Genomic DNA, 21,741 nt, shown 5'->3' with positions numbered 1-21,741 from the left:
GAAAATAAATACCCACTATAGGGTTGTTGTGAAATGAAGGGCTGTTAGCACAGAATCCGGGACTGAGGCACAGCTGTCAGTCTTCCACAGAGTTCATGGCAAAGTGAGTCAGCGCTGAGAGGACCCCAGGGTTCTTGCGACAGCTCAGTACACTGTTCAGGGGCCTTCTTTACTTACTTGTGTGTCGGCTGCTGGCTAGGAGACAGCTGACCTTTCCAGCATCTCACCCCTGAAGACACAGATATCCAGGCCGTGGCTGTCCCTAGTAATTTAAAGATTTTATTTATTTGTCAGCGAGAGGGGACACAAGCCAGGGAATGGCAGGTAGAGGGAGAAACAGGCTCCCCGATGAGCAAGGAGCCCAATGTGGGGCTTGATCCCAGGCCCCTGGGATCATGACCTGAGCTGAAGGCAGATACTTAACCGACTAAGCCACCCAGGCGTCCCTGAGCCTAGTGATTTAAAGCAGCACCATCCAGCCTTCTCTCTGTGCCTTTTCTGTCTATCTGTATAAATAAAATTAAGTTTCTTTTTAACTGTTTTCCCATTACATGGAAATGCTTTAGCGGATCTCTCCAATTTGGAGGTCTGACGTTGCATAGAAACGATACAGAATGCCCAACATTAACTTCAGGAAGACCTGGGGGGAGGGGGTCATCAGGTCAGAGGTTCTCAGCCTGCAGCGTCCATCAATATCACTAGTGGAGGGCCTATGAAAACATTCCTGAGCCCCACTCCCAAAGTTTCTGATTCAGTGGATCTGGGTGGGACTTGAGAATTTACATCTGATCAGTTCCCAGGTAAAGCTGATGCTGATAGTGCTGGTCTGGGGATCACACCTGAGAACCACTGCCGCAGGGAATCCAAAGTAGAATAGGTGTTGTTGATTTGCAATCAGCCAGCGGCACCCGGCACCCCCCCCCCCCCCCCCCCCGCCCGTCCCAGTCCTAGGCTGATGATTCTCCGGAGGCAAGCTGGGAGGCCAGCTAATTCTACTGAAGTAAAGCCTGCTCTCTGGGGTAAGTGGTGATTTGTAACTTGATTCCTAAAAAGTTTGACTGAAGTGAAGGGTAAAGCAGATTTTCTTGCTGCCTTAATTCCTTCCTACACGCCAGTGCCTACTAAATACACATAGCTGGAGCACGCCCACCCCTGCGCCTGTCCTCTTATTTCCTCCCCTAAATCCACAGTGGTTGATTAACGTGGGGTGTGAGTGGGGCTTGTGGTCTGAATTATTAGCAATTGGGGAAGGTGAGAACCATTTAAATGGTTCTTAATTTCCCACCCCACACATGGGTGAAAAGGAGTCAGTTTTCTAACTATTAGCGAGCTGGAAATTGTGTTCATAAAACATTTAGTTGAGATGACTCCAAACCATGTTCCTAAAATTCAAATCACATATACTTAATTGAAATGGAAAACAGCTTTCTGAGACCTAGTCTCAATGACCCTGACTTCGCAGGTGACAGTATTCCAGGGAATTTTCTGCCAGACCCAAAGGGGAGAGCTACCTCGATGGGCCCAGCTCATCCTGCCTGCATCTGTGTGGCTTGAGGAGAAAAGCAGGCCAGTGAGAAATCCTGGGGCGGTGGGGAGCTGAGGAACTTTTAGGAACTGAGATAACTAATTTTCAAATTAATTGTTTAATATGTTGTATTGTTGCATAATCCCTAGTCTTAGGATGAGTCTGCTGTATACACTGTATTATCAGGGTTTATAGGGTTGTGGTCTCCACAGGATGAGGGGGGAGAGAAGCCCAAGTTGGACTCTGGCTTATGTCAGCCGCAGTCAGTGAGAGGGTAACTCAGAGAATGCAGGCCCCAGGGATTTACCCAGATCCTTTGGGGAGGACCCTAGACTTCCCATAGCATTTGCCTCACAAGACTTAAGTGTTTTCATTTAAATAGTAAAGAAAAGGTGACCTAGCAAGGGGGCCTCCAAGTGACAGGCTTCTGGGTAACCTCGGGTGATGGGCGGATTCTGACTGCTTTCGCCCCCATCCTTTCTCAGATTTCTCCGGTTTGAAGCAAGTGTGTTCATTAATTCAGTAATATTCCAAGAGGCCGCAGGGCACCTGGCTGTGTGCTGTTGTGATGGCCTCTAACAGCCTGTTTGGTCTGTTGGGCTCCCGTGTCTTCTCTTCCTCCGAAGCCCAGTTCCATGATGCGTGCTTTCCAGTCCTGCCTCACTCTTCCGTGCTCTCCTGAGGACCCACTCGCAGAGCCTGCAGCGTTCACTTATGGAACGACTGTGCACCAGGCTCTGTTTGGGGCAGTGGGGACTCAGGAGTGAACGGAAGTGGGAGGAGACAGACCACAAACACGATAAAATAAAACAGAGCTACCGTATGTGGAAGATGCGTATGTGAGGCAGTAAGAAAGAGAAAGCAAGCAAGAACAGGAGTCTGGGTGGGGCTGAGAGGGGACCCCCGGGGCAGGGCCTCTTGGAGGTCTGAGCAGAGGAAGGAAAGGCAAAGCGCCGCAGGCTGAGGGGGCAGCTCGAGGCTGGCACCCGGAGGAGAGCGGGGAGGCCGGGCTGGGGGAGAGCGGGGCGGGAAGCAGGAGAGGAGGTCAGAGGGGGCGCGCTGGGAAGCAGATCTGGCCGGGCGGGCGGCCCTCTGCCGGGACAGGGCTCTACTCTGCCTGCGGTGGAAGTCCCTGGAGGGTTTTGAGCCAAGGAGTGACGTGGCGCGTCCTGGTTTTAGGGGTCGCGCAGGCAGCTGTGCAGGGAGTGGCCTGCAAGAGAGCAAGCGAGGAGGTGGCTACTGCAGAATGCAGGCGAGGCCGAGGCCTGGACCCCTGCGTGATGATGGTGATGGTGGGAAGCAGTCAAATCCAGGATATATTTTTAAGGCAGAGGCAACAGGGTTTGTTTACGGATTATGAGCTGTAAGAGAAAGAAAGGACCCAAAGAATCTGAGAGACCTCTCTCCAAAAAAGAGCAAAGAAACCCCTGTATGTATGTATGTACATAGGCATTTTTAATTGGAGTGTGGTAGACATGCAATATATTAGTTTTAGGTATATAACACAGTGATTCGACGTTTATATACATTAGGAAATGCCGCCCATGATAAGTGTAGTCGTGATCTGTCAGCAAACATATTATTGCAGTGTTATTGACTATATTCTCTATGCCATGCTTTTCTTCCCCATGACCTATTATTTTATAACTGGAAGTTTGTACTTCTTAATCCCCTTACCCACTTCCCTTCGGCCAACCACCAGTTTATTCTCTGTATTTATGAGTCTGTTTTTGTTTTGTTTTTTTTCTTTTTTAGATTCCACATGAGTGAAATCATATGGTATTTGTCTTTCTCTATTCACTTAGCATAATATCTTTGATCTGTCTTCTAGATCCATCCATGTTGTTGCAAACGGCAAGATTTCATTCTTTTTGATGGCTGAGTAATATTCTCTGTGTGTGCATGCCACATTTACTTTACCCATTTATCTATTGATGGACACTTGGGTTGTTTCTGTATCTTGGCTATGTAAATGATACTATGGGTAACACAGGAGTGCATATATCTTTTCCAATTCATGTTTTTGTTTTCTCTCAGTAAATTTCTAATAGTGGAATTAGTAGATCACATAGTATTTCTATTTTTAATTTTTTGAGGAATCTCCATACTGCCTTCCATAGTGGTTGCACCCGTTTATATTACCACCAATAGTGTATAAGGGTTTCCTTTTCTCCGTGTCCTCGCCAATATTTATTTCTTGTCTTTTTGATAATAGCCATTTTGCCAAGTGTGAGGTGACAACTCCTTGTGGTTTGATTTCCATTTCCCTGATGGTTAGTGATGTTGAGCGTCTTTTTGTGTGACTGGGGGCCATCTGCATGTCTTCTTCAGAAAAATGTCTTATTCAAATCCTCCGCCCATTTTAAAATCACATTCTTTGGGTTTTTTTGGTGTTGAATTGTATGAATTCTTTATATGTTTTGTATAAATTAATCCCTTATTGGATATAGTATTTGCAAATATTTTCCTCCATTCAGTAAGTTGCCTTTTTGTTTGTTGTTTCCTTCATTGTGCAAAAGCTTTTTAGTTTGATGTAGTCCCAGTCATTTATTTTTGCTTTTACTGCATTTGCCTGAGGAGACAGATCTAAAAAAATATTGCTGAGGCTGCTATCAAAGAGACTACTGTCTATGTATGGTTTTTTTTTTTTTTAAGGAATTTTATGGTTTCAGGTCTTATAGTCAGGTCTTTGATCCGTTTTGAGTTTATTTTTGTAAGAAACTGGTCTAAGTTTCATTCTTTTACATGTAGCTGTCCAGGTTTTCCAGCACCATTTATTGAAGAGGCTGTCTTTCCCCCCCGTTGTATATTCTTGCCTCCTTTGTTGTAGAATAATTGACCATATAAACATGGGTTTCTTTCTGGGCTCTCTATTCTGTTCCATTGATCTGTGTGTCTATTTTTGCACCAGTACCACACTATTTTGATGACTATAGCTTTGTAATGTATGTTGAAATCTCGGATTGTGATACCTCTGGCTTTGTTCTTCTTTCTCAGGATTGCTTTGGCTATTTGAGGTCTTTTGTGGTTCCATACAAGTTTTACGATTATTTATTCTAGTTCTATGAAGATGGGCAATAGGTATTTTGATAAGGACTGCACTGAGTCTATAGATAGTTTTAGATGGTATGGACATTTAAACAATATTAATTCTTCTAATTCTTGAGCATAGTATATCTTCCCCTTTATTTGTGTCATCTTCAATTTCTCTCATTGGTATCACAGTTTTCAGAATACAACTCTTCCACTTTCTAGGTTAAATATATTCCTAGATATCTTTTTTTTTTTTTTTTGGATGCAATTGGATTGCATATAATGGGATTGTTTTCTTAATTTCTCTTTCTGCTAGTTTGTTATTAGTGTATAGAATCACAACCAATTTCTGTATATTAATTTTGTGTCCTGCAACTTTTCTGAATTCGCTTATTAGTTCTAATAATTTTTTGGTGGAATCTTTTGGGAGTCTTTAGGGTTTTCTCATGTTATCTGCAAATAGTGACAGTTTTACTTGTTCCTAACAATTTAAATGCCCTCTATTTCTTTTTCTTCTCTGGTTGCTATACCTAGGAGAGAGAAAAAAACCTCTGTTGTGGCTGGGATATTCTTTCTAAAGATGCAGTCTATTTAGTTATTGTTTGAGCTCTGCCAATAGTACTCCTGTGAGATATTCCAGGGCAGAATGAAACTAATCACCGTTATATGTTCATTAACAGCTATACATAGCTGGATCAGAGCTAGTGATGGCTGGGTTCTGGTTTTTAAATTTTCTTCCAACACAACTGCACAGAATATGGTCATACTGACCAGCAGGCAGCTGGGCCTGTACCCTGCTTCTGCTCGGCTCTTCAGAACATATTTTTTTAAAGACCAGGGAAGAATATGTCTCCCACGATGCATTGTGCATTAACTGCTTCAGTGTTTTTTCTCACCTTGGACATGTTTCCTTCTTAATTATGATGAGAACCCAAAATTTGAAGTACTTTGGAAAGTCATCTATCTGCCTCTGCATCTCTGTGTGCATGTGCTGTGTGTGTCTGTGTATGTGTATGTGTACTCTGTGTACATATGTATGTGTGTTCTCCCAGAAAAAAAGCAAAACATCCTTTTGCTGTTTAAAGTATCTTGTCATGTATTCATTTAAGAAAATAACCTGGGGCAGTAGGCATGAGCAGGTTATATTTAGGGGTTTTAAAATATGATAAATAGATATAAAGCTAACAGAATAGGGGTACCTGGGTGGCTCAGTCCATTAAGTGTCCAACTCTTGGTTTTGGTTCAGATCGTGATCTCAGGGTAGTAAGATCGAGCCCTGTGTCAGGCTCCATGCTCAGTTCAGAGTCTGCTTAAGACTCTTTCTGCCTCTCCCTTTGCACCTCCCCACCATGCACTCTTTCTCTCTCTAAAATAAATAAATAAATAAATCATTAAAAAAATAAAGCTAACAGAATAGAAAAAAACAAATTTTAAATTGTTGTAATTAACACATATTGAGTGTCTACTAGCTATTACAGGCATTTTATATGTAAGAACTTGCTTAACCTCTATAATAGCCCTGGTTAAGTAGGCATTATTTATTCACTTATTTTAATTTTTTCGTTTTTTAAGTTTTAAGTAGGCTCCATGCTCAATGTGGGTCTTGAACTCACAACCCTGAGTTTAAGAGTTGCATGCTCTACCAACTGAGCCAGCCAGGTGCCTCCAAGGCAGGCATTACTAACCCTATTTTATATATGAGGCAGAATAGCTTGCTGAAGAATATGCAGTTAACAAGAGACAAACAGATTTGAACCCAACTTTGTCTTACTTTACAGTCCATGTTTATTCCCCTACATAATGTTGACTTTCAAAGAGATCATATGGTCTATGTAGAAGGTGAAAATGTCCTTTGCCTTGCAAATAACCAACGAGAGTTTGTGAAGTACTGCTGGAAGGAGGGGGCGTGAGCACTTCACACGTTCAAATCGGATAGAAATTAATTCTCTGGAGTTACAGTTGAGGAACAGTCCTTAGGTGGCACGTCTCTCACTATGTCAGACTTGCTTCTCCGGAGGCAGAAGATGAAACTGCTAGTGCTGTTAGTCTGAAGGACGCAGAGAAGAACTAGCATATCTACAAAGGGAAAGAGCAGGTGTGGGGTGAGGAGCTGCTCTGGGTCTTGGGCTCGGCTCAGAGGGCAGCTCTGGTTGAACTGTATTCTGGCTGGGACAGACACACACGCTCCTCTTCACCCTGTACCTGCCCCCGCCCTTGCTGATGCAAATCAGGAGCAGTCAACAAAGACTTCCGAGGGTCTCCCTTTGGGCAACCTGCCAGTGTCTGGGATTAGAATTATAAGTCACGGCAAGTTGTTCCTGTCTTCTCTCTGACTGTTTAAAAGAGCTACTGCCACATCTGGCCAAAGTAACTTTGCTTTTCCCAGAGGGAATCTTCCTTAGAATATTTTGCTTTTTTGCAGAGTCCACTAAATTTAAAAGCGCCTCAAAATAAAACTATATATCTGTATATGGAGATATAGGTGTAGATAGATATATAGATAATGTATGTTATATGTATTTAGTTATTATTGCTAATAATTCAAAATGATTAACTACTATCTGTAATATATATAGTTATTTATAATATGTAGTTATAATATACCTTATATATACTATATATCTATATAACTATATATAGATACAAAGAGAGGAATATATAGAAAGGGTATAGTTGTATAGATATAAGTATATCTGTATGTTCTTACTCCTTTATTGTATCCAATAATATAATTTAATGTGGAAATATTTCTCACTTACGATACTGTATCTGTAGAACTGTATCTACGTATCTGTATCTATATCTATATCTATATATTCCTCTCTCAGGAGACACCAGCCTCCTCTCCTGCTGGGTCTTGCTGACACTTTGCCTTCGTGCATTAGCTACATAAGGATACCACCTAGACCCCATTGTTCTTGGCCCGGACAAGACTGTGGGGAACCAGAGCTGTTTGGATATTCCAAGTATCTTGCCAAGGCCACTGCTACTAAACAACTTTGGGCAGTAGCCCAAGTCTTATCATTAACCACGCAGTAAGCCAAAAGCAAGGATGTAACTCAGAAGCAGGGAAAACATGCCAAGATCCTGGAATCTGTCCTGCTATTGGACATCTTTCCCTGAAAGAGCCACAAGAGCAATTAAAAATCAAACAAAAGAGAGACCATGCACACACACGCCCCTACCTCAAGGTTCTGGAAAAGAGACCCCAAGGGGAAAATAAAATTTAGGAGGTTTGTTGAACCCACCGTAGAGCTGATCCAGAATTTAAATTGATTCCATAATTTATTGCATTTTAATTAGCAATCACAAGAGACCAAGTATTGTTTACTCTCTTGTTAGGAGCTCTAGCTGGAAACAAATACCAGAGAGTCTTAATAAGGATGAGTTATATTTACTGTTTTCCATTTTACAGTCTTGTTATAATCATCACAAGAAGAGATTCATTTAGTGTTCATCTGTTCTTGGTATGACATTTGTTGACCACTAGGGTGACATAAAATCAGAACATACCCCATAAGCCGAGAAAGAGCCTCCCTACCCCCACCCCACCCCATGCTTACTCCTTCATTGTTTTCAATAATATAATTTAATGTGGAAATACTTCTGGCTTAGGTTAGATGACATGAGTTCCCATGTGCCGTCGTCACCCAAAATGCATCTAAATGACTGCTGTTGGTTATTTATTTAAAGCAGAATAATGCTCCAAACAGCAGACAGCTGCATTTATATGCACTACTCCAACATGGAAACATTAGCCACATCAGACAAAAACTGTGTCTTTTCAGCGTACACCCGTTGGCTTATCAGACTACCCATCTGATGGGTTATCAGACTTTTTTATTTTGCTTCATTCTATTTGTTTTTGTTAACTAATAGAATATTTGTTCTTTTTAACGACATTTCCTCAGGGCCAGAGTTTTTGGGGTTTCCAAACAGCTCTTGTTATTCTTACTCAAACAGGAAGAACCCTGAGCTTCTCTACTTGTGGGATGGGACTCTCTGCAACAATGCATTTCTTTGGGAGCACTCTGGGTCCCCGTTCCTCCCTAGGAACATTCTAAAGTACTTTTTAAATACCACTGTGTATTATTGCAGTGATGGCCATCAGTCATCCCAGCTCTGCTTCTTGGATTGGGCACCCGGCATGTAATCGAGCTCATTATCTCAACTCTAAAGGATATTCCATTAAGTGAAAGAAGATGTGATTCCAAGAGGCCATCCTCAAAAAAGGGAAGTTTTGTGTAATTTGAAAACACATACCCTTTTGAGGCATTTCGTTCAAAATTGACTTTTTTCTTCAAAAGTAGGTAGAGTAGATGCCATTGTTTATTTCTTCTTCTTCTTCTTTTTTTTAACCCACATTTTCCACCCAGCCACAGAGACACCAATCTGATGCTTGGGCTTTAATTAAAACTTGCTCCCTGTTAAAAAGCTCCTATTGTTCTTTCCATTTAAATAGGATTCTTCTTAGATCTTTAACAAGACCACAGAGGAGTAATAAATCTAAGTAATTGTCCTTATTAAGAAGAGATTATTCTCACAAGACTATAACAGTCACCAAAGTAACTAAAGCCATTTCCAGGTAGCACTTAGAGTGTCTTCCTCCTACCCAAATACAGAAATGCCTCGTTAGTCACTTTCTTTGCAGCTCAAATTAAATTAGATGGCATTCTGTTTATTTTTCATATCTTTTGCTAACAGAAGGGGATTTTCCCTTTGATGATATTAATCAGGAAACCTTAAGTCCAATTGCACTGAGTTCATGGGATGGAGATGACCTCTTCTTCCTTCCTTCTCTCCTTCCTTCCATTTCTCCTTCCACAACTGATGCCTGAGTTCTTGGTATGCCAGCCACTCTGCCAGGCATTCATGGTTCAAAGATGAAAGACATAGTCCGTTGGATGGTGTATTATCTATTCATCTAATATTTACTAAACATCTTTCATGTGCAAGACACTGTAGTAGGGGCTGAGTTTTCAGAGGGAAAAAAGCCAGACACTGTCCCTGTCTTCCTGGAACTTGAGATGTGGCAAAAATGTAGACATCAACCCAATAATTCCATAATTGATTAATTGCAACTATGGTAAAAAGATATGAAAGAAAGGACAGGGTGCCATGTGAGCATGTCCCAGAGAATTAGAAGCAGTCCTATCAGAATTATCCACTTAGTTTTTCTATGACAAATGGTCAGACCTCTGCTTTCCTATCATGCAAAACTGCCAGGGAAGCTTTCTCATTCCCCAAGTTCTATGTAGGTGGTGGCTCCTGATGTTTTCAGTTTTTATATAAAAATCCATGTTCTAGGGGTGCCTGGGTGGCTCAGTCAGTTAAGCATCCAACTCTTGATTTTGGCTCAGGTCATGATCTCAGGGTCATGAGATCGAGGCCTGTGCTGAGCATGGAGCCTGCTTAGGACTCTCTTTCTCCCTCTTTCTCCCTCTGCCCTTCCCCCATCTCTAAATAAATAAATAAATAAATAAATAAATAAATAAATAAATAGTAAAATAAAATCCATGTTCTAAACAAGTATCCCTCAGTTAGAAAAAGCTAACTTACCATGTCTAGAATAGAATTGTTAGAGGAAAAAGAATGGCAACAGACTCAAATGCCCACCAAAGCTTTATTTCATAGCAGTGTGCTCACGTGTGCATGCTTACATACAGGTGGGCTTGCCAACACACAGATGCCCTAAGGAGCTAGGGAAGGGGGCTTTCCACCAAAAAAGACAAAGTATTGGTTGCCAACCTACTGGCCCCAGTCTTCGTTTTCAGATCTTGAGGACACAGCTCACATTGGTTCAGCTCTTACACTTTGTGTTGAGTATACTGTGACTTCTTGTTCACGAATCGCGAATAGGAACTGAGGAGTTTGTTGCCCCAAAATTGCCAGTAACATAGAAATTGTGGGTATTACTCGCAAAATTCCTTCTCAGCACACAAAAGAGTAGCACCCTAGGGCTGTTCAGGGATGAGGACTGAAAGCTTGCCATCTGACATGGAAAATGCTCATCATTGACCAAATCAAGGGCTCTCTTCCACCCACCCAACTCAACAAGTTTTCTTTTTTTTTTTTTTTTTTTAAGATTATTTATTTATTCGACAGAGATAGAGACAGCCAGCGAGAGAGGGAACACAAGCAGGGGGAGTGGGAGAGGAAGAAGCAGGCTCCCAGCAGAGGAGCCTGATGTGGGGCTCGATCCCATAACGCCGGGATCACGCCCTGAGCCGAAGGCAGACGCCTAACCGCTGTGCCACCCAGGCGCCCCTCAACAAGTTTTCTTGAGAAACAAAGTCAGCAGTCTATCTGCCAGGAAGCCTTTGTGGATTGTGCCCATCACTACCTCTGTGGATTGTCCAAGGGCTGTTCTGGACTTCAGCCTTGCAGACTCAGAACATTAACAACCCACCAAGAACAGATCCATTTTGGGGATGGGGGTAGAGACTCATTGGCCAAGTAGTGAGACTGAAGAATAAAGGCACTTTGCCAGGGCACTAATCAGCAATGCCAAGTGACCATTATCAGCACCCAAATGTTCAAAAGCCTCCATGACTGTGCTCGCTTCGGCAGCACATATACTAAAATTGGAACGATACAGAGAAGATTAGCATGGCCCCTGCGCAAGGATGACACGCAAATTCGTGAAGCGTTNAAAGCCTCCATGACTAATATGTTCTTTTCCTGAAGGTACAGTCTAAGTCATGATCAGAATTGCTTGGGAGTAGAAGAAAGGTAAAGGAATCAGAGCAAGAAGGGCTAAATGACTTGAATATGAAATCCAATGAATACAGACTGATGCTTCCATCTGACCAATGGATCTAGAACTAGTTGGGGCTTGAATATTAGAACTCAACTGGCCTCAACTCTCTGCATTCATCTTCACATCACGCTTGGCCTTTGTAAATGGGGCCCAGTCACTCAGTTTAATGAGTTAGACCCCCTTTAACCTGGATGAATCTTTCCCAAATAGCACTTTGCTATGCACAAGAAAGTAATTGAGAGAGCAGCCTCACAAGAGCCTTTCTGAGAATTTAAATATAAGGCTGCTTCCTCTTTACCACGGAATGGTGTGTCAGGGGGAAAAAAAAACAATAACACTTCATCTTATGTTTGAACATATCTGATATATACAATAAAGTTAAGAATCAATAATTAAGAATGTTCCAGAACCATGACCTCTATAGGGTAAGATTCCTTTCCATGACTTCCTACTGCCTCTGAAAATATTGGTTTTTAGAAGACATGAGTATAATATTTGCTGTCTGGTGGAAGTGAGGGAAAGGGGTCCTAAAAGTAGTTGAATTAGGTTAAAAGGGTAAAATAAAAAGGCACTGAAGACAAATGCACCTACTTCATCACTTTGGGATCCTGTCCCAATCCCTCTGCACTGGCATTCAAGCCCCTTAGCTTCTGCCATCAGCATATGCCCTTGATTCTCTCCTTTCTCTAGGCTTCCAGGGTTGACTAGCTGCTCTTCTAATGGACGTAGTATTCCTTTGTCTATGTTGCGCTTGCCTGCATTGCTAGTGGGGGCCCTCCTTCAAGTGACTTCACTTCTCTCTGACGTTGATCATATTGTTTGGCTTTCAAAGAGCAACCTTATTTCCTGGTTTTTGGGGAAGTGGGGTGAGGTTGCAGGGAGTACCATCTTGAAGCCCCAAGTATACAAACAGAAGCTCTATCATTGTAGCACACTTCACACTACCAATATGGACAGGGTTTTGATTTTGGCAGGTGCCAGAAGGCACGTGTGTGAAAACACACACTGTATTCTCTGCTTTGAGATCCTCTAACGGGAAAACCCTTTTGAATGAAGAAAGTGATTACCTAAAGTAACAAAGGGGGAAATTTGCATTTTCTCTAAGCTTAATGGAATTTATTATTGTAACTTTGTCTAGGATGAGTTTGGACAACAGATGTTCAGTGACAAATATTTGCAGATAATGATCAGAAAACTATCAAGTGCTTTAGATCTAACCATATATCTCGAGTCAGGAAGAGAATGATGTTTTTAAAGCTTAAGACTGACCTACAATTCAGGATAAGCCACATATTCTGGGCTTATTTATGGATCCCCAGAATAAGAGGGTGGATTTGTCTCTCTTACTAGTTCCCTTTACAGGATTCTTGCTGCATATGTCATTACATTTCTTGTATTATTAGATCCATTTCTTGACAAGCAAAGAGCTGTCCCCCATGTGCTCCCTGTTCTAACACATGAGGCTGTCCTGTGGCTCAGGGTAGGAGATGAGCAATTTAGAACACCCATGTCAAAGGGTCTCTGGTTTAATGACTATGGATACATAAGAAAGAAAGAAAAAAAAAAAAGCCTGGTAGATGGGATAGAAAAGTCCTAGAATGAATGGAAAACGACTATTTAGTTTTAAAATGGTCCCCAATGGAATGGCTCCCTTACTGTGCATGGCAGAGACAGTTGGTGTTCACTCAGGCCCCAGGTATGTATGCCACTTTGGGGCCTGGCCCCTAAAATGCCCAGCAAGGTCTTCCATGGCCCCTCGCTTGCCCATCTCTGTGCCTGGAACAAAGGACTCTGACGTGTCAGAGCAGCACACAATGTCAGGAGCTGGAACTCTGAACTCATGACTTCGAGTCACCTAACCAGTGACATTCACGTTGGACTTGGTGTGAATGAAGAATAGCTTGCATTATTTCATTGTGTTAAGCCACTGAGATTTTACAGTTGTCTGTTACCACACTTCACCTAGCCCAGCCTGACTGTCAGAAGTAGGCAAACCCAGTGAGTAACATGTTACCAACACGCCATGGATTTCATCCTTAGGCACATCTATCCTCTTTGTTCTGATATATGAATGCAGGATACACCCGCCACCCAGGACATTTTTCCCCTGGAAACCCAGCCAGCTCCCTATTTTGTAGCATATCTGTAAATGATTTTCTTATTAAATAGATATTCCAGATGGAAAGGCCCATCAGACCCAATATTGTATTCAGACTTACCTGGGGCCTCTTCAAAGTGGACTCTACTTTAAGGCTGGGTCTGAGCCAGCGTCCTTGAGGAGTAACCCGATCAAGGCCTGATCCCAAGTGTAAGCCAGTGCCTAGTATATATTGAAATCTCCACAACCATTGACTGAACAGCGAGACCCTGAGGTGCAGTCAAGAAACCACATCAAGGGTTAGGGGTGGGAACAGGAAGGAGGGGTCTGAGAACGGAGAGCTGGCTGAGCCATGGCTGCCTGTGTTGTCAGGAAGATCTGCATGGTGTATTGAGATGCCTAGAGGTGCTTTTTTTCTTTAAGCCCAAGTCGAGGTTCATAGCAAAATTAGAAAGTCTGGACAGTTCTGATATATCCCCTGCCCCCACACATGCTAGCCTTCCCCATTGTCAACATCCCCTACCAGGGTGATACACTTGTTATAACTGATGAACTTACGTGACATGTTATCGTCACTCGAAACCCATAGCTTATATTATAGTTCACCCTTGGTGTTGTACATTCTGTAGCTTTGGGCAAATGTATGATGACATATATCCACCATTATAGTATCAAACAGAATAGTTTCACTGCCCCAAAATCAGAGGTACATTTTTGCAGTGCACACAAACAGCTTTGTCCACAGCTTTCTCTTCTGAGGCATTTTCCCAGCATGCAGCCAAAAGACCCCAAGAATTCTTCAGATATCCATGTGGGGAAAAAAAAGGCCACCTAGGATCCTGGCAAATGTGAATAGAGCTGTGGCTCCATTCCCGGCATTCTCTGGAGTTTAGCTTGAGAAAATAATAAGAATCCTATAGGATCAATGATCTCACTCATTTGGACTACAGTAAATCTCTCCTATATTACTGCTCAGCCTCTGAGAATATTATATTGGGTCTCATTTTATTAAAGAATGTCGTGCATACCCAGAAGTCGCTATTTAATTTTTAGCTGCAAGATACAATTTTGAAAAACCATTATCTAGAAAGTGCAGTAATCAAACAATGTAATCATGAATGCTAAACCTCCTTGGAATATTATTTTAAATGCTTGCCAGCTGGAAGCAAGAGTTGACAAGGAAGTGTGTGACTTGGTTGACTTTCTAATTTGTCAAAGCATCTACACTTTCCAACAAGATATATTTGCTAAAATATGTTTTTTTCCTCTGCATGATTGTTTTGAAACTATCAAAAATGCAAAATCCTTAAATAAGAAAGACAGATTTGCATTTTCTATTCATTCCAGCTTAAGATTTAGGATTAAATCACTTTAAGAGACACAATTGAATCTTTTCTCAGAGGAGCCAGACGGCCCACATATATCACCAATTGCCCCTGAGCTTTCTGGCTGCTCTGTGAGATCAGACTCGTAAATTTTGTGACATATGGAAAATATCAGAAAACCACAGCATGCATTTTAAAAGGGCCAGAAAGCAGGACTCACGCTATCATGAGACACCCCTGGTAATTCACCAGTCTTCCCATCACCCACCCCTGACTCTTTGCAAAAAGGACCGAGTGGGTATTTGGCCAGAGACTAGGAATCTCGGGGGTAATCCAATTGTTTGGGGGTGGGGGGGAATGTGCCAACCTCCCTGCCAAAAGGGGGTCCAGCAGGGCTGTGAGTCACAGTGCAGTGCCCTGGGAAGGATGTGCTATGGCTCTGAACTCGCGCTAGTGACTCCTCCCGCCCATGATATCCTCTGTCTCAATGAATTCCGCATTCTGCTTCCACGTTCTTCCCACCAACCCCTCTCTCGGCACCTGTTTCTTTGTCCTATAACTTACATGTCTGTCTTTACCATTGGTGTTGAACTTACAGAGGCCAAGGCCTAGGCCTTATTTTCCTGGTATGCCCTGAACTTAGAGGCACATTCAAACCGATGAATGTGTCCGCCTGCTTGGGGAGCCTGGGGATAGAGCAGGGATTGACCTTAACTCCTGCCTTCTCTTATTCACACTGGTTCCATGGCCTTAGGCAAGATACTGAACCTTCCTATACCTCAATTTCCTTGTCCATAAAATGGGAATGATAATGATGCCTATCTCATAGGATGTGACTATTGAAGGATATGTACACATATTATACTTAAAATGATATCTTGCAATCAATAAATCCTAGCTAACTAAATGAGCTCTAACAAAATGTGAGCTGTCCTTATCAGTCATGATAATATCATTCCACATGGCCCAACTCCCTTGACTTCCTGCAACAACCCACGGTTCTCCTCCAAGTGAGCAAGTGAGCGTGATTGAATTCACTTGGAAGTCTGATTTGCTGGGACTCCCAGGGATTCTGCTAAAAAGATGGGATTTTTTTTTTTCTGGAATGGGCCAGCCATGGGTCTTGGCTGTTTGAATGACAGAATAGTAGGACTTAGTCAACATCTGCTTGATGAAAAGATCAAAAACACAAGCTTCACACTTCCCCCCAGCACTGTCCCTAAGGGGTCCTTGGATGACCTTGGAAAGGGTGACAGAGGCTGGATCTGGCCTTGGCCAGCACTCGAGGCTCTAATGTCCTTAAAAGTCCACAGGCCCATCAAGGATTCTGAAGGGAAGTGGAGAATGATGACTATGAAAGCAACAAGATTCACTCCGTGGGAAGCATGGGGAAAAGCCCTCGCCACCAGCCGAGGTTAGTCAGCGACCTCAGAGGCAGAAACAATTAAACCTCAAAAGCTTCTGGGCAAAAGGAAAAGGTGACATTTGGAAGAAAGGGAGGACAGTGGGCAGGGAGTGGACAGAGGTGGAAAGTTGTCCTAGACAAGGATTTGTCTGGCCCTCTAAGCAGAGGGCTGTGAACTGGGGAGGCAACATATCTGGGTGTTATCTGGGGTCACTAGGGGACGGAGAATAAGGACAAGCCTCCCTAGAGTCGTTTTCACTGGAGACTCTTCCCAAAATGGAGAGGCCCTCGTCCATAAGGAAAGAGATTCTGTGATGTTGACCCTGGGTCCACAGACAGGTGACTCAGGAGCAGGTCCCAGCTCTCCGTCTACCTGTTTGGGCCTTTGGGTGGTCACTAAGCCATGCTGACTCACCCCCTCCTCCTGTGGAATGGAGTTAATACACCTCCCCCTCAGAGCCATCATCAGTCTCTAATGAAATAAGGCTTGTGATGTTCTGATAGCTGCAACGTGATAGCAGGCATTTTACTGATAATAATCAGTATTTACGATGGTTTAAAGACTCCTGGGTGGTAGAACTGAGCCAGGTTTGGTCTTTAGAGGCCGGCAGTCATGGCAGCAATGGAGAGAGTCCCACTGGCTCCAGAGCCCCTTTCCAAACTGACCTCTCTCCCTCATCCTTCCTCCTCAGCCTGGCTGAGACTGGCAGTATAGGGTGGTGGTTGAGAGTATGGGGGACCAGACCGCCTGCATTTGAACACTATCTCTGTCACTGGGTGGCTTTATGACCTTAGGCAAGATTCTTAACTTTTCCATACCTCAGTTTCCTTGTCTGTAAATGGGGACAATAGTGGTGCTTACCTCATAGGATATTGTATGAATGGTTTATTCCATATATTATACTTAAAATGATAGCTAACAAAATGAGGGCTGAAAGAATGTGAGCTGTCCTTATCAGTCACGGTAATATCATTCCAAATAGCCCAACTTTGTTGACCCCCTTCATTTAAGGAACACTGGGACCTCTCTAGTCTGGCAGGCCAGCCAGGAAGCTGGGAAGAAAAAACATCAGAAATTTCTGCAGACGTGAAAATATCTTTCCAAGGAGAGAGAAGAGGGGGTGATTGCAGATCATGGGTAGCTTGTATGACTCACTCAGAGCCCAAACTGGGGCTGTCCCTAGTGATCCAAGCTGACCTCCCACAGAGGGAAGCTGGAGCCTCCACCATCTTGGAGCAGTGGGACCAGCTTGCTTTCTGTTCCTCCCATGCTCCTTCAGTGAAGAATCATATCCTTTAAGACTGGAAGGGACCCTCGAAGATCACTCAGGCCAATGGGATGGTGGGGATTTCTGGGGAGAAAGACAGTTGACTGAGGAAGTTCTGTTCTTCAGGGAAAAAACCACTATCTGCCTCCCAGGACCAAAGGCAGAACAGAAAGTGGGCCTCCTGTGCATCTGAAGGGAGGATTGATAGCAATCCCAGCAGTTCTGTAATTGCTTGTTGAACACCTACCACAGCCCCAAGCCATCCAGAATCTCACAGAGTAGTAGAGGGAGGCACATGGCAAAGATCATTGCAGTACGATACAGCGAGAGCCACGTCGTGAGTAGCCACGGGGTGCTGTGGCTGAGGGCAAGAGCACCACACCAGCCGGGGGTTATCTGCACAAGGTGCTTTGGAGAAGTTGGTGATACTTCAGCTAACTTTGGAAGAAGTAAGATGAGTAAATTCAGGGAGATGAAAAGAGCCCATCCTAGTGACAAGAATGAGTAAGCAGAGGCTAAGGTGCCAGAGATAGTGGAGGCAGATGAGGCTGGAGAGACCGGAGGCCAGGGAGTGTGGGCCTTTGGGCGCCATGTTAAGGAGCTGAGCTTGGAGAACGGGAGCCATCAGCAAAGTTTTCAGCAGAGGAACTGTGCAATCAGGTGTGTAATCTGGAGAAGCCATCCAGGGGTTGGTTGGGTGGAAAGTGAATTGGGGTGGGCAGGCATTGAGGACGTTGTCCAGTTAGCTACCTGGAGGCTTAGTCCTGAGCCTTTCCCTGGTTACTTGGTGAGCAGTAGGACTTTCCAGAGAGCGAGGGCACCAGAGTCACACTGCCATTCCACATGTGGCCAGCAAACATCCACCAACACCACCACCTGGCCCCTGCCACCATGTTAACAGTTGTTAATCATCCAGGTATCTCCCTCACCCAACACAGCCCATGTACGAAGCTTAGGGGAAAGTAACGACTCAACTCTATGCCCTGGTCAGTGTTTGCTTTAAGACTGAGCAAGTGATTCAGCTTAGGCCACTGAGACCCAGGCAACAATTTCAGGGAGGCTCCAGAAGGTGAAAGGTGCAGCTATGAGGCCTGGAACCACTATGGCTGTTTTCTAACTTGAGGGAAGGCAACCCCAAGACAAAGCAGCCAAGAATAACAGAAAATATCAGAAAAACAGACCCAGGGCCCTAATGATGGGTTGAAACCAGATCAAACTGGACCTGAAGTACATATCCCTCTCCTCAGAACAAATCTCTGGACTTTTCAGTTACATGAGCCAATAAATACTTTTTGTTTCATAAACTTTTTTCCCTCGCTCTCAAAAGCTCAGAGCCCAGGGGCAATCATCTAGGGCACCACGGCCCAAACTGAGCCACTCTAAACATGTAAAGAAAAATCACTAGGAATTTTTCCTGACATCATTTTAGAACACTTAAAGATTGTTTCAGATTAAAACCATTTTGCCAAGCTCTCTGCTACGTGGGACTTGCGTCTCAAATCCACTTCTTTCTGAGTCCCCCCCCAAAGCAGTGGTGCACTGCCACCTGCTGGTCACAAAACAGAACCTACCCCAGAAAGCCTGAGAAGCTTTAATGCTGGAAAAGGTCTTAAAGATCAGCGTGGGAAATAGAAAGGGAAATTCATTCTCTCCTAGTGTATATTTCTGAACTGTTTGAGTTTTAGTTAGTATGTGTTATTTTTATAATCAGAAAAAAATTGAGATGTTTAAATTGGGAAATATAGTATTTCATATCTTGTGATGTTTGTTCATCATACCTAGCTGTTTCATCGATACCTGTGGTTTCCTTGGAAAGCAGCAGCTACAACAACCACACCACAACAAACACCCTCTCGTTCTCTTTGCACTTCTGGAAACACACACGCACGCGTACACACGGGCACACACACGCGCTCTGCACCCATTACTTCTTTATGTGCCACTTCTTCACTCCTGCTTCCAGCCAGCGCATCGCTAGCCTGTTGGATCTTCTAGGCAAAGGGCCGACCCCAGTCCGGTATCTCTCTGTTCAGGAAACACGTATCAAGCTCTCCAAGTACTCTCCTTAGAGTGGCCCTCGAGGCTTGATGCAAGGAGCAGCCACAGACCCCCTCTCACCAACCCTGGGAGGGATGGGATTTGAGGGCGACTTGGAATATTCTCTGCAAATTCTTTGTCTTGTCCTATGGTTAAAGAATTTAAGAGTTGTTTGCCCTGTTCGTGATACTACCTTGAGATTTCTGCACAGTGGCTCCTTTGGAATTTAGCATCTATTGTATTCCTGCCTCAGTCAAAACTTAAATAATAAGAATCCCATCCTAAATGCTGTTACAAAATCCTGGCCTCCGTTTGAGGCGGACCCCATCTGGACCAGGAAACTAGCAGTAACGTCAGACTACCAGCAGGTGGCACCCCAATCAGCCTTACCTCCCGGGCTCCACCTAGGGCGGCGCTTGGTGCGGGTGCCTTCCACCATTATCTTCCCTGCAAACCCTCCCTCCTCTATACAGCCCTCCTTCAGCCTGCCATCTTTTCCTCTGTTGCCCCAGCCCCAACCCCTCCACCGCTGGTTGGGGCTGATTTGGCTGGGCACGTCCTCATGGACTTCCACAGCCATATTCTGCTCTGCATCAGAACACTTTACATGGGGGCACCTGGGTGGCTCAGTCATTAAGCGTCTGCCTTCGGCCCAGGGCGTGATCCCAGAGTCCTGGAATTGAGTCCCACATCAGGCTCCTCCGCTGGGAGCCTGCTTCTTCCTCTCCCACTCTCCCTGCCTGTGTTCCCTCTCTCACTGGCTGTTTCTCTTTCTATCAAATAAATAAATAAAATCTTTAAATTTAAAAAAAAAAAAAAACACTTTACAGGACCACACTGTACCAAGCTTGAATTTCCCAGGTGCCTTAGGCCATGGCACAGTGGACTGTACCTAGCCTCATAGGAGTTTACCCTGTAGCCAAGCGAGTTTTCCCTGGCCCCTTCCCAGCTGGTCCAGAAGCCTTTTCCTCTCTTGAACCAGTGTTGAAGCTGCTCCCCACCCCCCAACCCCTGCATATTCCCAACACATGTATATTTATAGTCCCGAGCCCACAATGTCCCCTATGATCTGGCTTCGCTCCAGTCACATCTCTTACTTCTTTCCCCAGCCTTCCCCACCACCTGCACTGACATTCCTCCTTTCCTTAAGCACATGTGTTCAAAGCTGCAGGAATCCAAGCTCGCACCTGCCTCAGGACTTTGCACTACTGTTCTCTCTGCCTTCTGCACTCCCACTGGTGCCCACCCCTATCTTCCCATTCAGGTGTTAGCTCAGAGAAGCCTTCCTTGACTACTCTATCTAGACTATCAACTGCCATCACACCTTATGCTCCTCCCCTCTTTTCTTTATATACTTGTCACCCTCTGAAATTGTCTTATATACTTTTTATTTACTTGTGCGTATCTAGTCAGATAACAAACACTACCTAGAATATAAGCTCCATGAGGTTGAGTACCTTGCCTTGTCCTGTTCGGTGTTGTATCCCCCACATCTACAACAGAGCCTGGCATTAGTGGGGACTCGGTGTTTCTTAATGAAGTGTGTCCCAGGGCCACCCTGCTGGAGTGTCGCATCCCCTGAAACTACAGTTGACTGAATCTGCATAAGACACTACCACAGTGCCTGCATCCATTTAGGTTTCTTAGTCTCCACCCCCTGCTTGGTAGAACCCCAGTGGCCCTCAGAAGCCAGCTTGCCCACGATTTCAAGTCTCCAACTTTAGCCCACCCGGCTGCAGGGGGTGCCTGACATTTTCCCCCGTCCAGTTCCAGGTGGGGCGTCCGCTGCTGAGGTTGCTGAGGCCCACAAGCTGCCACAGCCGCCAGCCCCCTCAGAGGTCCACCTATGTTGTGTGATGTTGTCCTTTACTGTGTCACAACCCTGGGCATTGAGGGCTCAGGGACATGGACAGGCTCCTCTCCCCGGCCCTTAACCTTCTCTGTGTGACCAGAATGTCCTTCCATTTTTGTCCATCTCTCATCCTTTAGGAATCAGCGCTAATGATGGCGGTGGTCTGAATGTTTGTGTCCCCCACCCCCAAAATCATATGTTCAAATCCTGACCCTCAAGGTGATGGTATTAGCAGGTGGGGCCTTTGGGAGGTGGTTCAGCCATGAGGGTGGAGCCCTCTCGAATGGGGTTAATACTCTTATAAAGAGTGTTCTGCAGGATTTAGCACCCTCCAAGCTCTGTCCCGAGGAGCCCCCTGCCCCCTCCACCGTGCGAGCACTCTGGTCTCAGACTTCCAGCCTTCAAAATGCAAGCAGTGCATTTCTGCTGGGTACAAGC

General features: G+C 44.3%; 1 non-coding gene and 1 pseudogene across 1 annotated transcript; one reads left to right on the top strand and one right to left on the bottom strand.

Moving 5' to 3' along the window:
• The window catches only part of LOC100477505, a 41,601-nt pseudogene extending 21,570 nt beyond the window's left edge, over nucleotides 1–20,031 (bottom strand).
• LOC117801368 lies at nucleotides 11,113–11,219 on the top strand. The gene has a single exon (XR_004623872.1). It is a non-coding gene; the product is annotated as a U6 spliceosomal RNA (small nuclear RNA).
• Nucleotides 20,032–21,741: the final 1,710 nt, after the last annotated feature.

The sequence above is a fragment of the Ailuropoda melanoleuca genome, chromosome 2 (genome assembly GCF_002007445.2).
Source record: "Ailuropoda melanoleuca isolate Jingjing chromosome 2, ASM200744v2, whole genome shotgun sequence".
NCBI lineage: Eukaryota > Metazoa > Chordata > Mammalia > Carnivora > Ursidae > Ailuropoda > Ailuropoda melanoleuca.
This window is presented reverse-complemented; position numbering and strand designations above follow the sequence as displayed.